Genomic DNA, 17,066 nt, shown 5'->3' on the forward strand with positions numbered 1-17,066 from the left:
CCTGTTATCAGGAGAGACCTCAGTGCTGCATCTTTGAGCCCAGTACTGACCCTGAAAAGTAATTCTAACAGTATTTACCAGTAACTTAAATTTCCTTCCATAGGATATCATTGCCTGCTTTTTGCTGATAAAGTTTCTAAGTGTGGAGTTTTGAAACTTACAAATATTCCTCTAAAATCAGCCGAACTACGAATTCCGATTTACTCACCTGTTATCAGCAGAGATCTCAGTGCTGCATCTTTGAGCCCAGTACTGATCCTGAAAAGTAATTCTAACCATACTTACCAGTAACTTGAATTTCCTTCCACAGGCTAACATTGACTGGTTTCACTTGGAAATCCTTCTAAGTGTGGAGTTTTGAAACTTACAAATATTCCTCTTTAAAATCAGCCGAACTACGAATTCTGATTTACTGACCTGTTATCAGGAGAGACCTCAGTGCTGCATCTTTGAGCCCAGTACTGACCCTGAAAAGTAATTCTAACCATACGTACCAGAAACTTGAATTTCCTTTCATAGGATATCATTGCCTGCTTTTTGCTGAAAAAGTTTCTAAGTGTCGATATTTGAAACGTACTAATATTCCTCTAAAATCAGCCGAACTACGAATTCCGATTTACTCACCTGTTATCAGCAGAGATCTCAGTGCTGCATCTTTGAGCCCAGTACTGACCCTAAAAAGTAATTCTAACCATACTTACCAGTAACTTGAATTTCCTTCCACAGGCTAACATTGACTGGTTTCACTTGGAAATCCTTCTAAGTGTGGAGTTTTGAAACTTACAAATATTCCTCTTTAAAATCAGCCGAACTACGAATTCTGATTTACTGACCTGTTATCAGGAGAGACCTCAGTGCTGCATCTTTGAGCCCAGTACTGATCCTGAAAAGTAATTCTAACCGTACTTACCAGAAACTTGAATTTCCTTCCATAGGACATCATTGCCTGCGTTTTGCTGAAAAAGTTTCTAAGTGTGGAGTTTAGAAACTTACAAATATTCCTCTAAAATCAGCCGAACTACGAATTCCGATTTACTCACATGTTATCAGCAGAGATCTCAGTGCTGCATCTTTGAGCCCAGTACTGATCCTGAAAAGTAATTCTAACCGCATTTACCAGTAACTTGAATTTCCCTCCATAGGCTAAGATTGACTGGTTTCACTTGGAAAATCTTCTAAGTGTGGAGTTTTGAAACTTACAAATATTCCTCTAAAATCAGCCGAACTACAAATTCCGATTTACTCACCTGTTATCAGGAGAGACCTCAGTGCTGCATCTTTGAGCCCAGTACTGATCCTGAAAAGTAATTCTAACAGTACTTACCAGTAACTTAAATTTCCTTTCATAGGATATCATTGCCTGCTTTTTGCTGAAAAAGTTTCTAAGTGTCGATATTTGAAACTTACTAATATTCCTCTAAAATCAGCCGAACTCCGAATTCCGATTTACTCACCTGTTATCAGGAGAGACCTCAATGCTACATCTTTGAGCCCAGTACTGATCCTGAAAAGTAATTCTAACCGCACTTACCAGTAACTTGAATTTCCTTCCATAGGCTAAGATTGACTGGTTTCACTTGGAAATTCTTCTAAGTGTGGAGTTTTGAAACTTACAAATATTCCTCTAAAATCAGCCGAACTACGAATTCCAATTTACTCACCTGTTATCAGGAGAGACCTCAGTGCTGCATCTTTGAGCCCAGTACTGATCCTGAAAAGTAATTCTAACAGTATTTACCAGTAACTTAAATTTCCTTCCATAGGATATTATTGCCTGCTTTTTGCTGATAACGTTTCTAAGTGTGGAGTTTTGAAACTTACAAATATTCCTCTAAAATCAGCCAAACTACGAATTCCGATTTACTCACCTGTTATCAGCAGAGATCTCAGTGCTGCATCTTTGAGCCCAGTACTGATCCTGAAAAGTAATTCTAACCATACTTACCAGTAACATGAATTTCCTTCCACAGGCTAAGATTGACTGGTTTCTCTTGGAAATTCTTCTAAGTGTGGAGTTTTGAAACTTACAAATATTCCTCTAAAATCAGCCGAACTACAAATTCCAATTTACTCACCTGTTATCTGGAGAGACCTCAGTGCTGCATCTTTGAGCCCAGTACTGATCCTGAAAAGTAATTCTAACTGTACTTACCAATAACTTGAATTTCCTTCCATAGGCTAAGATTGACTGTTTTCACTTGGAAATTCTTCTAAGTGTGGAGTTTTGAAACTTACAAATATTCCTCTAAAATCAGCTGAACGATGAATTCCGATTTACTCACCTGTTATCAGGAGAGACCTCAGTGCTGCATCTTTGAGCCCAGTACTGATCCTGAAAAGTAATTCTAACCCTACTTACCAGAAACTTGAATTTCCTTCCATAGGACATCATTGCCTGCGTTTTGCTGAAAAAGTTTCTAAGTGTCGATATTTGAAACTTACTAATATTCCTCTAAAATCAGTCAAACTACGAATTCCGATTTACTCACCTGTTATCAGGAGAGACCTCAATGCTACATCTTTGAGCCCAGTACTGATCCTGAAAAGTAATTCTAACCGCACTTACCAGTAACTTGAATTTCCTTCCATAGGCTAAGATTGACTGGTTTCACTTGGAAATTCTTCTAAGTGTGGAGTTTTGAAACTTACAAATATTCCTCTAAAATCAGCCGAACTACGAATTCCAATTTACTCACCTGTTATCTGGAGAGACCTCAGTGCTGCATCTTTGTGCCCAGTACTGATCCTGAAAAGTAATTCTAACCGTACTTACCAGAAACTTGAATTTCCCTCCATAGGATATCATTGCCTGCTTTTTGCTGAAAAAGTTTCTAAGTGTCGATATTTGAAACTTACTAATATTCCTCTAAAATCAGCTGAACTATGAATTCTGATTTACTCACCTGTTATCAGGAGAGACCTCAATGCTGCATCTTTAAGCCCAGTACTGAACATGTAAAGTAATTCTAACCGCACTTACCAGTAACTTGAATTTATTCCATAGGCTAAGATTGACTGGTTTCTCTTGGAAATTCTTCAAAGTGTGGAGTTTTGAAACTTACAAATATTCCTCTAAAATCAGCCGAACTACGAATTCGATTTACTTACCTGTTATCAGGAGACAATGCTGCATCTTTGAGCCCAGTACTGATCCTGAAAAGTAATTCTAACCGTACTTACCAATAACTTGAATTTCCTTCCATAGGCTAAGATTGACTGGTTTCACTTGGAAATTCTTCTAAGTGTGGAGATTTGAAACTTACAAATATTCCTCTAAAATCAGCCGAACTATGAATTCCGATTTACTCACCTGTTATCAGGAGAGACCTCAATGCTGCATCTTTGAGCCCAGTACTGATCATGAAAAGTAATTCTAACCACACTTACCAGTAACTTGAATTTTCTTCCATAGGCTAAGATTGACTGGTTTCACTTGGAAAATCTTCTAAATGTGGTGTTTTGAAATTTACAAATATTCCTCTAAAATCATCCGAACTACGAATTCCGATTTACTCACCTGTTATCAGGAGAGACCTCAGTGCTGCATCTTTGAGCCCAGTACTGATCCTGAAAAGTAATTCTAACCATACTTACCAGTAACTTGAATTTCCTTCCACAGGCTAACATTGACTGGTTTCACTTGGAAATCCTTCTAAGTGTGGAGTTTTGAAACTTACAAATATTCCTCTTTAAAATCAGCCGAACTACGAATTCCGATTTACTCACCTGTTATCAGGAGAGACCTCAGTGCTGCATCTTTGAGCCCAGTACTGACCCTGAAAAGTAATTCTAACAGTATTTACCAGTAACTTAAATTTCCTTCCATAGGATATCATTGCCTGCTTTTTGCTGATAAAGTTTCTAAGTGTGGAGTTTTGAAACTTACAAATATTCCTCTAAAATCAGCCGAACTACGAATTCCGATTTACTCACCTGTTATCAGCAGAGATCTCAGTGCTGCATCTTTGAGCCCAGTACTGATCCTGAAAAGTAATTCTAACCATACTTACCAGTAACTTGAATTTCCTTCCACAGGCTAACATTGACTGGTTTCACTTGGAAATCCTTCTAAGTGTGGAGTTTTGAAACTTACAAATATTCCTCTTTAAAATCAGCCGAACTACGAATTCTGATTTACTGACCTGTTATCAGGAGAGACCTCAGTGCTGCATCTTTGAGCCCAGTACTGACCCTGAAAAGTAATTCTAACCATACGTACCAGAAACTTGAATTTCCTTTCATAGGATATCATTGCCTGCTTTTTGCTGAAAAAGTTTCTAAGTGTCGATATTTGAAACGTACTAATATTCCTCTAAAATCAGCCGAACTACGAATTCCGATTTACTCACCTGTTATCAGCAGAGATCTCAGTGCTGCATCTTTGAGCCCAGTACTGACCCTAAAAAGTAATTCTAACCATACTTACCAGTAACTTGAATTTCCTTCCACAGGCTAACATTGACTGGTTTCACTTGGAAATCCTTCTAAGTGTGGAGTTTTGAAACTTACAAATATTCCTCTTTAAAATCAGCCGAACTACGAATTCTGATTTACTGACCTGTTATCAGGAGAGACCTCAGTGCTGCATCTTTGAGCCCAGTACTGATCCTGAAAAGTAATTCTAACCGTACTTACCAGAAACTTGAATTTCCTTCCATAGGACATCATTGCCTGCGTTTTGCTGAAAAAGTTTCTAAGTGTGGAGTTTAGAAACTTACAAATATTCCTCTAAAATCAGCCGAACTACGAATTCCGATTTACTCACATGTTATCAGCAGAGATCTCAGTGCTGCATCTTTGAGCCCAGTACTGATCCTGAAAAGTAATTCTAACCGCATTTACCAGTAACTTGAATTTCCCTCCATAGGCTAAGATTGACTGGTTTCACTTGGAAAATCTTCTAAGTGTGGAGTTTTGAAACTTACAAATATTCCTCTAAAATCAGCCGAACTACAAATTCCGATTTACTCACCTGTTATCAGGAGAGACCTCAGTGCTGCATCTTTGAGCCCAGTACTGATCCTGAAAAGTAATTCTAACAGTACTTACCAGTAACTTAAATTTCCTTTCATAGGATATCATTGCCTGCTTTTTGCTGAAAAAGTTTCTAAGTGTCGATATTTGAAACTTACTAATATTCCTCTAAAATCAGCCGAACTCCGAATTCCGATTTACTCACCTGTTATCAGGAGAGACCTCAATGCTACATCTTTGAGCCCAGTACTGATCCTGAAAAGTAATTCTAACCGCACTTACCAGTAACTTGAATTTCCTTCCATAGGCTAAGATTGACTGGTTTCACTTGGAAATTCTTCTAAGTGTGGAGTTTTGAAACTTACAAATATTCCTCTAAAATCAGCCGAACTACGAATTCCAATTTACTCACCTGTTATCAGGAGAGACCTCAGTGCTGCATCTTTGAGCCCAGTACTGATCCTGAAAAGTAATTCTAACAGTATTTACCAGTAACTTAAATTTCCTTCCATAGGATATTATTGCCTGCTTTTTGCTGATAACGTTTCTAAGTGTGGAGTTTTGAAACTTACAAATATTCCTCTAAAATCAGCCAAACTACGAATTCCGATTTACTCACCTGTTATCAGCAGAGATCTCAGTGCTGCATCTTTGAGCCCAGTACTGATCCTGAAAAGTAATTCTAACCATACTTACCAGTAACATGAATTTCCTTCCACAGGCTAAGATTGACTGGTTTCTCTTGGAAATTCTTCTAAGTGTGGAGTTTTGAAACTTACAAATATTCCTCTAAAATCAGCCGAACTACAAATTCCAATTTACTCACCTGTTATCTGGAGAGACCTCAGTGCTGCATCTTTGAGCCCAGTACTGATCCTGAAAAGTAATTCTAACTGTACTTACCAATAACTTGAATTTCCTTCCATAGGCTAAGATTGACTGTTTTCACTTGGAAATTCTTCTAAGTGTGGAGTTTTGAAACTTACAAATATTCCTCTAAAATCAGCTGAACGATGAATTCCGATTTACTCACCTGTTATCAGGAGAGACCTCAGTGCTGCATCTTTGAGCCCAGTACTGATCCTGAAAAGTAATTCTAACCCTACTTACCAGAAACTTGAATTTCCTTCCATAGGACATCATTGCCTGCGTTTTGCTGAAAAAGTTTCTAAGTGTCGATATTTGAAACTTACTAATATTCCTCTAAAATCAGTCAAACTACGAATTCCGATTTACTCACCTGTTATCAGGAGAGACCTCAATGCTACATCTTTGAGCCCAGTACTGATCCTGAAAAGTAATTCTAACCGCACTTACCAGTAACTTGAATTTCCTTCCATAGGCTAAGATTGACTGGTTTCACTTGGAAATTCTTCTAAGTGTGGAGTTTTGAAACTTACAAATATTCCTCTAAAATCAGCCGAACTACGAATTCCAATTTACTCACCTGTTATCTGGAGAGACCTCAGTGCTGCATCTTTGTGCCCAGTACTGATCCTGAAAAGTAATTCTAACCGTACTTACCAGAAACTTGAATTTCCCTCCATAGGATATCATTGCCTGCTTTTTGCTGAAAAAGTTTCTAAGTGTCGATATTTGAAACTTACTAATATTCCTCTAAAATCAGCTGAACTATGAATTCTGATTTACTCACCTGTTATCAGGAGAGACCTCAATGCTGCATCTTTAAGCCCAGTACTGAACATGTAAAGTAATTCTAACCGCACTTACCAGTAACTTGAATTTATTCCATAGGCTAAGATTGACTGGTTTCTCTTGGAAATTCTTCAAAGTGTGGAGTTTTGAAACTTACAAATATTCCTCTAAAATCAGCCGAACTACGAATTCGATTTACTTACCTGTTATCAGGAGACAATGCTGCATCTTTGAGCCCAGTACTGATCCTGAAAAGTAATTCTAACCGTACTTACCAATAACTTGAATTTCCTTCCATAGGCTAAGATTGACTGGTTTCACTTGGAAATTCTTCTAAGTGTGGAGATTTGAAACTTACAAATATTCCTCTAAAATCAGCCGAACTATGAATTCCGATTTACTCACCTGTTATCAGGAGAGACCTCAATGCTGCATCTTTGAGCCCAGTACTGATCATGAAAAGTAATTCTAACCACACTTACCAGTAACTTGAATTTTCTTCCATAGGCTAAGATTGACTGGTTTCACTTGGAAAATCTTCTAAATGTGGTGTTTTGAAATTTACAAATATTCCTCTAAAATCATCCGAACTACGAATTCCGATTTACTCACCTGTTATCAGGAGAGACCTCAGTGCTGCATCTTTGAGCCCAGTACTGATCCTGAAAAGTAATTCTAACCATACTTACCAGTAACTTGAATTTCCTTCCACAGGCTAACATTGACTGGTTTCACTTGGAAATCCTTCTAAGTGTGGAGTTTTGAAACTTACAAATATTCCTCTTTAAAATCAGCCGAACTACGAATTCCGATTTACTCACCTGTTATCAGGAGAGACCTCAGTGCTGCATCTTTGAGCCCAGTACTGACCCTGAAAAGTAATTCTAACAGTATTTACCAGTAACTTAAATTTCCTTCCATAGGATATCATTGCCTGCTTTTTGCTGATAAAGTTTCTAAGTGTGGAGTTTTGAAACTTACAAATATTCCTCTAAAATCAGCCAAACTACGAATTCCGATTTACTCACCTGTTATCAGCAGAGATCTCAGTGCTGCATCTTTGAGCCCAGTACTGATCCTGAAAAGTAATTCTAACCATACTTACCAGTAACTTGAATTTCCTTCCACAGGCTAACATTGACTGGTTTCACTTGGAAATCCTTCTAAGTGTGGAGTTTTGAAACTTACAAATATTCCTCTTTAAAATCAGCCGAACTACGAATTCTGATTTACTGACCTGTTATCAGGAGAGACCTCAGTGCTGCATCTTTGAGCCCAGTACTGACCCTGAAAAGTAATTCTAACCATACGTACCAGAAACTTGAATTTCCTTTCATAGGATATCATTGCCTGCTTTTTGCTGAAAAAGTTTCTAAGTGTCGATATTTGAAACTTACTAATATTCCTCTAAAATCAGCCGAACTACGAATTCCGATTTACTCACCTGTTATCAGCAGAGATCTCAGTGCTGCATCTTTGAGCCCAGTACTGACCCTAAAAAGTAATTCTAACCATACTTACCAGTAACTTGAATTTCCTTCCACAGGCTAACATTGACTGGTTTCACTTGGAAATCCTTCTAAGTGTGGAGTTTTGAAACTTACAAATATTCCTCTTTAAAATCAGCCGAACTACGAATTCTGATTTACTGACCTGTTATCAGGAGAGACCTCAGTGCTGCATCTTTGAGCCCAGTACTGATCCTGAAAAGTAATTCTAACCGTACTTACCAGAAACTTGAATTTCCTTCCATAGGACATCATTGCCTGCGTTTTGCTGAAAAAGTTTCTAAGTGTGGAGTTTAGAAACTTACAAATATTCCTCTAAAATCAGCCGAACTACGAATTCCGATTTACTCACATGTTATCAGCAGAGATCTCAGTGCTGCATCTTTGAGCCCAGTACTGATCCTGAAAAGTAATTCTAACCGCACTTACCAGTAACTTGAATTTCCCTCCATAGGCTAAGATTGACTGGTTTCACTTGGAAAATCTTCTAAGTGTGGAGTTTTGAAACTTACAAATATTCCTCTAAAATCAGCCGAACTACAAATTCCGATTTACTCACCTGTTATCAGGAGAGACCTCAGTGCTGCATCTTTGAGCCCAGTACTGATCCTGAAAAGTAATTCTAACAGTACTTACCAGTAACTTAAATTTCCTTTCATAGGATATCATTGCCTGCTTTTTGCTGAAAAAGTTTCTAAGTGTCGATATTTGAAACTTACTAATATTCCTCTAAAATCAGCCGAACTCCGAATTCCGATTTACTCACCTGTTATCAGGAGAGACCTCAATGCTACATCTTTGAGCCCAGTACTGATCCTGAAAAGTAATTCTAACCGCACTTACCAGTAACTTGAATTTCCTTCCATAGGCTAAGATTGACTGGTTTCACTTGGAAATTCTTCTAAGTGTGGAGTTTTGAAACTTACAAATATTCCTCTAAAATCAGCCGAACTACGAATTCCAATTTACTCACCTGTTATCTGGAGAGACCTCAGTGCTGCATCGTTGTGCCCAGTACTGATCCTGAAAAGTAATTCTAACCGTACTTACCAGAAACTTGAATTTCCCTCCATAGGATATCATTGCCTGCTTTTTGCTGAAAAAGTTTCTAAGTGTCGATATTTGAAACTTACTAATATTCCTCTAAAATCAGCCGAACTATGAATTCTGATTTACTCACCTGTTATCAGGAGAGACCTCAATGCTGCATCTTTAAGCCCAGTACTGAACATGTAAAGTAATTCTAACCGCACTTACCAGTAACTTGAATTTATTCCATAGGCTAAGATTGACTGGTTTCTCTTGGAAATTCTTCAAAGTGTGGAGTTTTGAAACTTACAAATATTCCTCTAAAATCAGCCGAACTACGAATTCGATTTACTTACCTGTTATCAGGAGACAATGCTGCATCTTTGAGCCCAGTACTGATCCTGAAAAGTAATTCTAACCGTACTTACCAATAACTTGAATTTCCTTCCATTGGCTAAGATTGACTGGTTTCACGTGGAAATTCTTCTAAGTGTGGAGTTTTGAAACTTACAAATATTCCTCTAAAATCAGCCGAAACTATGAATTCCGATTTACTCACCTGTTATCAGGAGAGACCTCAATGCTGCATCTTTGAGCCCAGTACTGATCATGAAAAGTAATTCTAACCACACTTATCAGTAACTTGAATTTTCTTCCATAGGCTAAGATTGACTGGTTTCACTTGGAAAATCTTCTAAATGTGGTGTTTTGAAATTTACAAATATTCCTCTAAAATCAGCCGAACTACGAATTCCGATTTACTCACCTGTTATCAGGAGAGACCTCAGTGCTGCATCTTTGAGCCCAGTACTGATCCTGAAAAGTAATTCTAACAGTATTTACCAGTAACTTAAATTTCCTTCCATAGGATATCATTGCCTGCTTTTTGCTGATAAAGTTTCTAAGTGTGGAGTTTTGAAACTTACAAATATTCCTCTAAAATCAGCCGAACTACGAATTCCGATTTACTCACCTGTTATCAGCAGAGATCTCAGTGCTGCATCTTTGAGCCCAGTACTGATCCTGAAAAGTAATTCTAACCATACTTACCAGTAACTTGAATTTCCTTCCACAGGCTAACATTGACTGGTTTCACTTGGAAATCCTTCTAAGTGTGGAGTTTTGAAACTTACAAATATTCCTCTTTAAAATCAGCCGAACTACGAATTCCGATTTACTCACCTGTTATCAGGAGAGACCTCAGTGCTGCATCTTTGAGCCCAGTACTGATCCTGAAAAGTAATTCTAACAGTATTTACCAGTAACTTAAATTTCCTTCCATAGGATATCATTGCCTGCTTTTTGCTGATAAAGTTTCTAAGTGTGGAGTTTTGAAACTTACAAATATTCCTCTAAAATCAGCCGAACTACTAATTCCGATTTACTCACCTGTTATCAGCAGAGATCTCAGTGCTGCATCTTTGAGCCCAGTACTGATCCTGAAAAGTAATTCTAACCATACTTACCAGTAACTTGAATTTCCTTCCACAGGCTAACATTGACTGGTTTCACTTGGAAATCCTTCTAAGTGTGGAGTTTTGAAACTTACAAATATTCCTCTTTAAAATCAGCCGAACTACGAATTCTGATTTACTGACCTGTTATCAGGAGAGACCTCAGTGCTGCATCTTTGAGCCCAGTACTGACCCTGAAAAGTAATTCTAACCATACGTACCAGAAACTTGAATTTCCTTTCATAGGATATCATTGCCTGCTTTTTGCTGAAAAAGTTTCTAAGTGTCGATATTTGAAACTTACTAATATTCCTCTAAAATCAGCCGAACTACGAATTCCGATTTACTCACCTGTTATCAGCAGAGATCTCAGTGCTGCATCTTTGAGCCCAGTACTGATCCTGAAAAGTAATTCTAACCATACTTACCAGTAACTTGAATTTCCTTCCACAGGCTAACATTGACTGGTTTCACTTGGAAATCCTTCTAAGTGTGGAGTTTTGAAACTTACAAATATTCCTCTTTAAAATCAGCCGAACTACGAATTCTGATTTACTGACCTGTTATCAGGAGAGACCTCAGTGCTGCATCTTTGAGCCCAGTACTGATCCTGAAAAGTAATTCTAACCGTACTTACCAGAAACTTGAATTTCCTTCCATAGGACATCATTGCCTGCGTTTTGCTGAAAAGGTTTCTAAGTGTGGAGTTTAGAAACTTACAAATATTCCTCTAAAATCAGCCGAACTACGAATTCTGATTTACTCACATGTTATCAGCAGAGATCTCAGTGCTGCATCTTTGAGCCCAGTACTGATCCTGAAAAGTAATTCTAACCGCACTTACCAGTAACTTGAATTTCCCTCCATAGGCTAAGATTGACTGGTTTCACTTGGAAAATCTTCTAAGTGTGGAGTTTTGAAACTTACAAATATTCCTCTAAAATCAGCCGAACTACAAATTCCGATTTACTCACCTGTTATCAGGAGAGACCTCAGTGCTGCATCTTTGAGCCCAGTACTGATCCTGAAAAGTAATTCTAACAGTACTTACCAGTAACTTAAATTTCCTTTCATAGGATATCATTGCCTGCTTTTTGCTGAAAAAGTTTCTAAGTGTCGATATTTGAAACTTACTAATATTCCTCTAAAATCAGCCGAACTCCGAATTCCGATTTACTCACCTGTTATCAGGAGAGACCTCAATGCTGCAGCTTTGAGCCAAGTACTTATCATGAAAAGTAATTCTAACTGTACTTACCAATAACTTGAATTTCCTTCCATAGGCTAAGATTGACTGGTTTCACTTGGAAATTCTTCTAAGTGTGCAGTTTTGAAACTTACAAATATTCCTCTAAAATCAGCCGAACTACGAATTCCGATTTACTCACCTGTTATCAGGAGAGACCTCAGTGCTGCATCTTTGAGCCCAGTACTGATCCTGAAAAGTAATTCTAACCACACTTACCAGAAACTTGAATTTCCTTTCATAGGATATCATTGCCTGCTTTTTGCTGAAAAAGTTTCTAGGTGTCGATATTTGAAACTTACTAATATTCCTCTAAAATCAGCCAAACTACGAATTCCGATTTACTCACCTGTTATCAGGAGAGACCTCAATGCTACATCTTTGAGCCCAGTACTGATCCTGAAAAGTAATTCTAACCGCACTTACCAGTAACTTGAATTTCCTTCCATAGGCTAAGATTGACTGGTTTCACTTGGAAATTCTTCTAAGTGTGGAGTTTTGAAACTTACAAATATTCCTCTAAAATCAGCCGAACTACGAATTCGATTTACTTACCTGTTATCAGGAGACAATGCTGCATCTTTGAGCCCAGTACTGATCCTGAAAAGTAATTCTAACCGTACTTACCAATAACTTGAATTTCCTTCCATTGGCTAAGATTGACTGGTTTCACTTGGAAATTCTTCTAAGTGTGGAGTTTTGAAACTTACAAATATTCCTCTAAAATCAGCCGAACTATGAATTCCGATTTACTCACCTGTTATCAGGAGAGACCTCAGTGCTGCATCTTTGAGCCCAGTACTGATCCTGAAAAGTAATTCTAACAGTATTTACCAGTAACTTAAATTTCCTTCCATAGGATATCATTGCCTGCTTTTTGCTGATAAAGTTTCTAAGTGTGGAGTTTTGAAACTTACAAATATTCCTCTAAAATCAGCCGAACTACGAATTCCGATTTACTCACCTGTTATCAGCAGAGATCTCAGTGCTGCATCTTTGAGCCCAGTACTGATCCTGAAAAGTAATTCTAACCATACTTACCAGTAACTTGAATTTCCTTCCACAGGCTAACATTGACTGGTTTCACTTGGAAATCCTTCTAAGTGTGGAGTTTTGAAACTTACAAATATTCCTCTTTAAAATCAGCCGAACTGCGAATTCCGATTTACTCACCTGTTATCAGGAGAGACCTCAGTGCTGCATTTTTGAGCCCAGTACTGATCCTGAAAAGTAATTCTAACAGTATTTACCAGTAACTTAAATATCCTTCCATAGGATATCATTGCCTGCTTTTTGCTGATAAAGTTTCTAAGTGTGGAGTTTTGAAACTTACAAATATTCCTCTAAAATCAGCCGAACTCCGAATTCCGATTTACTCACCTGTTATCAGGAGAGACCTCAATGCTGCAGCTTTGAGCCAAGTACTTATCATGAAAAGTAATTCTAACCATACTTACCAATAACTTGAATTTCCTTCCATAGGCTAAGATTGACTGGTTTCACTTGGAAATTCTTCTAAGTGTGGAGTTTTGAAACTTACAAATATTCCTCTAAAATCAGCCGATCTACGAATTCCGATTTACTCACCTGTTATCAGGAGAGACCTCAGTGCTGCATCTTTGAGCCCAGTACTGATCCTGAAAAGTAATTCTAACCACACTTACCAGAAACTTGAATTTCCTTTCATAGGATATCATTGCCTGCTTTTTGCTGAAAAAGTTTCTAAGTGTCGATATTTGAAACTTACTAATATTCCTCTAAAATCAGCCAAACTACGAATTCCGATTTACTCACCTGTTATCAGGAGAGACCTCAATGCTACATCTTTGAGCCCAGTACTGATCCTGAAAAGTAATTCTAACCGCACTTACCAGTGACTTGAATTTCCTTCCATAGGCTAAGATTGACTGGTTTCACTTGGAAAATCTTCTAAGTGTGGAGTTTTGAAACTTACAAATATTCCTCTAAAATCAGCCGAACTACAAATTCCGATTTACTCACCTGTTATCTGGAGAGACCTCAGTGCTGCATCTTTGTGCCCAGTACTGATCTTGAAAAGTAATTCTAACCATACTTACCAGTAACTTGAATTTCCTTCCATAGGCTAACATTAACTGGTTTCACTTGGAAATTCTTCTAAGTGTGGAGTTTTGAAACTTACAAATATTCCACTAAAATCAGCAGAACTATGAATTCCGATTTACTCACCTGTTATCATGAGAGACCTCAGAGCTGCATCTTTGTGCCCAGTACTGATCTTGAAAAGTAATTCTAACCATACTTACCAGTAACTTGAATTTCCTTCCATAGGCTAACATTAACTGGTTTCACTTGGAAATTCTTCTAAGTGTGGGGTTTTGAAACTTACAAATATTCCACTAAAATCAGCAGAACTACGAATTCCGATTTACTCACCTGTTATCTGGAGAGACCTCAGTTGCTGCATCTTTGAGCCCAGTACTGATCCTGAAAAGTAATTCTAACCGTACTTACCAGAAACTTGAATTTCCCTCCATAGGATATCATTGCCTGCTTTTTGCTGAAAAAGTTTCTAAGTGTCGATATTTGAAACTTACTAATATTCCTCTAAAATCAGCCGAACTATGAATTCTGATTTACTCACCTGTTATCAGGAGAGACCTCAATGCTGCATCTTTGAGCCCAGTACTGAACATGAAAAGTAATTCTAACCACACTTACCAGTAACTTGAATTTCCTTCCATAGGCTAAGATTGACTGGTTTCTCTTGGAAATTCTTCTAAGTGTGGAGTTTTGAAACTTACAAATATTCCTCTAAAATCAGCCGAACTATGAATTCCGATTTACTCACCTGTTATCAGGAGAGACCTCAATGCTGCATCTTTGAGCCCAGTACTGATCATGAAAAGTAATTCTAACCACACTTACCAGTAACTTGAATTTTCTTCCATAGGCTAAGATTGACTGGTTTCACTTGGAAAATCTTCTAAGTGTGGTGTTTTGAAATTTACAAATATTCCTCTAAAATCAGCCGAACTACGAATTCCGATTTACTCACCTGTTATCAGGAGAGACCTCAGTGCTGCATCTTTGAGCCCAGTACTGATCCTGAAAAGTAATTCTAACAGTATTTACCAGTAACTTAAATTTCCTTCCATAGGATATCATTGCCTGCTTTTTGCTGATAAAGTTTCTAAGTGTGGAGTTTTGAAACTTACAAATATTCCTCTAAAATCAGCCGAACTACGAATTCCGATTTACTCACCTGTTATCAGCAGAGATCTCAGTGCTGCATCTTTGAGCCCAGTACTGATCCTGAAAAGTAATTCTAACCATACTTACCAGTAACTTGAATTTCCTTCCACAGGCTAACATTGACTGGTTTCACTTGGAAATCCTTCTAAGTGTGGAGTTTTGAAACTTACAAATATTCCTCTTTAAAGTCAGCCGAACTACGAATTCCGATTTACTCACCTGTTATCAGGAGAGACCTCAGTGCTGCATCTTTGAGCCCAGTACTGATCCTGAAAAGTAATTCTAACAGTACTTACCAGTAACTTAAATTTCCTTTCATAGGATATCATTGCCTGCTTTTTGCTGAAAAAGTTTCTAAGTGTCGATATTCGAAACTTACTAATATTCCTCTAAAATCAGCCGAACACCGAATTCCGATTTACTCACCAGTTATCAGAGAGACCTCAATGCTGCATCTTTGAGCCCAATACTTATCATGAAAAGTAATTCTAACTGTACTTACCAATAACTTGAATTTCCTTCCATAGGCTAAGATTGACTGGTTTCACTTGGAAATTCTTCTAAGTGTGGAGTTTTGAAACTTACAAATATTCCTCTAAAATCAGCCAAACTACGAATTCCGATTTACTCACCTGTTATCAGGAGAGACCTCAGTGCTGCATCTTTGAGCCCAGTACTGATCCTGAAAAGTAATTCTAACCATACTTACCAGAAACTTGAATTTCCTTTCATAGGATATCATTTTATCAATAAAATTCTTCTAAGTGTGGAGTTTTGAAACTTACAAATATTCCTCTAAAATCAGCCGAACTACGAATTCCAATTTACTCACCTTTTATCTGGAGAGACCTCAGTGCTGCATCTTTGAGCCCAGTACTGATCCTGAAAAGTAATTCTAACTGTACTTACCAATAACTTGAATTTCCTTCTATAGGCTAAGATTGACTGGTTTCACTTGGAAATTCTTCTAAGTGTGGAGTTTTGAAACTTACAAATATTCCTCTAAAATCAGCCGAACTACGAATTCCAATTTACTCACCTTTTATCTGGAGAGACCTCAGTGCTGCATCTTTGAGCCCAATACTGATCCTGAAAAGTAATTCTAACCGTACTTACCAATAACTTGAATTTCCTTCCATAGGCTAAGATTGACTGGTTTCACTTGGAAATTCTTCTAAGTGTGGAGTTTTGAAACTTACAAATATTCCTCTAAAATCAGCTGAACGATGAATTCCGATTTACTCACCTGTTATCAGGAGAGACCCCAGTGCTGTATCTTTGAGCACAGTACTGATCCTAAAAAGTAATTCTAACCGTACTTACCAGAAACTTGAATTTCCTTCCATAGGATATCATTGCCTGATTTTTGCTGAAAAAGTTTCTAAGTGTCGATATTTGAAACTTACTAATATTCATCTAAAATCAGCCGAACTATGAATTCCGATTTACTCACCTGTTATCAGGAGAGATCTCAATGCTGCATCTTTGAGCCCAGTACTGATCCTGAAAAGTAATTCTAACCATACTTACCAGTAACTTGAATTTCCTTCCACAGGCTAACATTGACTGGTTTCACTTGGAAATCCTTCTAAGTGTGGAGTTTTGAAACTTACAAATATTCTTCTTTAAAATCAGCCGAACTACGAATTCTGATTTACTGACCTGTTATCAGGAGAGACCTCAGTGCTGCATCTTTGAGTCCAGTACTGATCCTGAAAAGTAATTCTAACCGTACTTACCAGAAACTTGAATTTCCTTCCATAGGACATCATTGCCTGCGTTTTGCTGAAAAAGTTTCTAAGTGTCGATATTTGAAACTTACTAATATTCCTCTAAAATCAGCCAAACTACGAATTCCGATTTACTCACCTGTTATCAGGAGAGACCTCAATGCTACATCTTTGAGCCCAGTACTGATCCTGAAAAGTAATTCTAACCGCACTTACCAGTAACTTGAATTTCCTT

The sequence above is a fragment of the Triturus cristatus genome, unplaced genomic scaffold, assembly GCF_964204655.1.
Source record: "Triturus cristatus unplaced genomic scaffold, aTriCri1.1 SCAFFOLD_159, whole genome shotgun sequence".
NCBI lineage: Eukaryota > Metazoa > Chordata > Amphibia > Caudata > Salamandridae > Triturus > Triturus cristatus.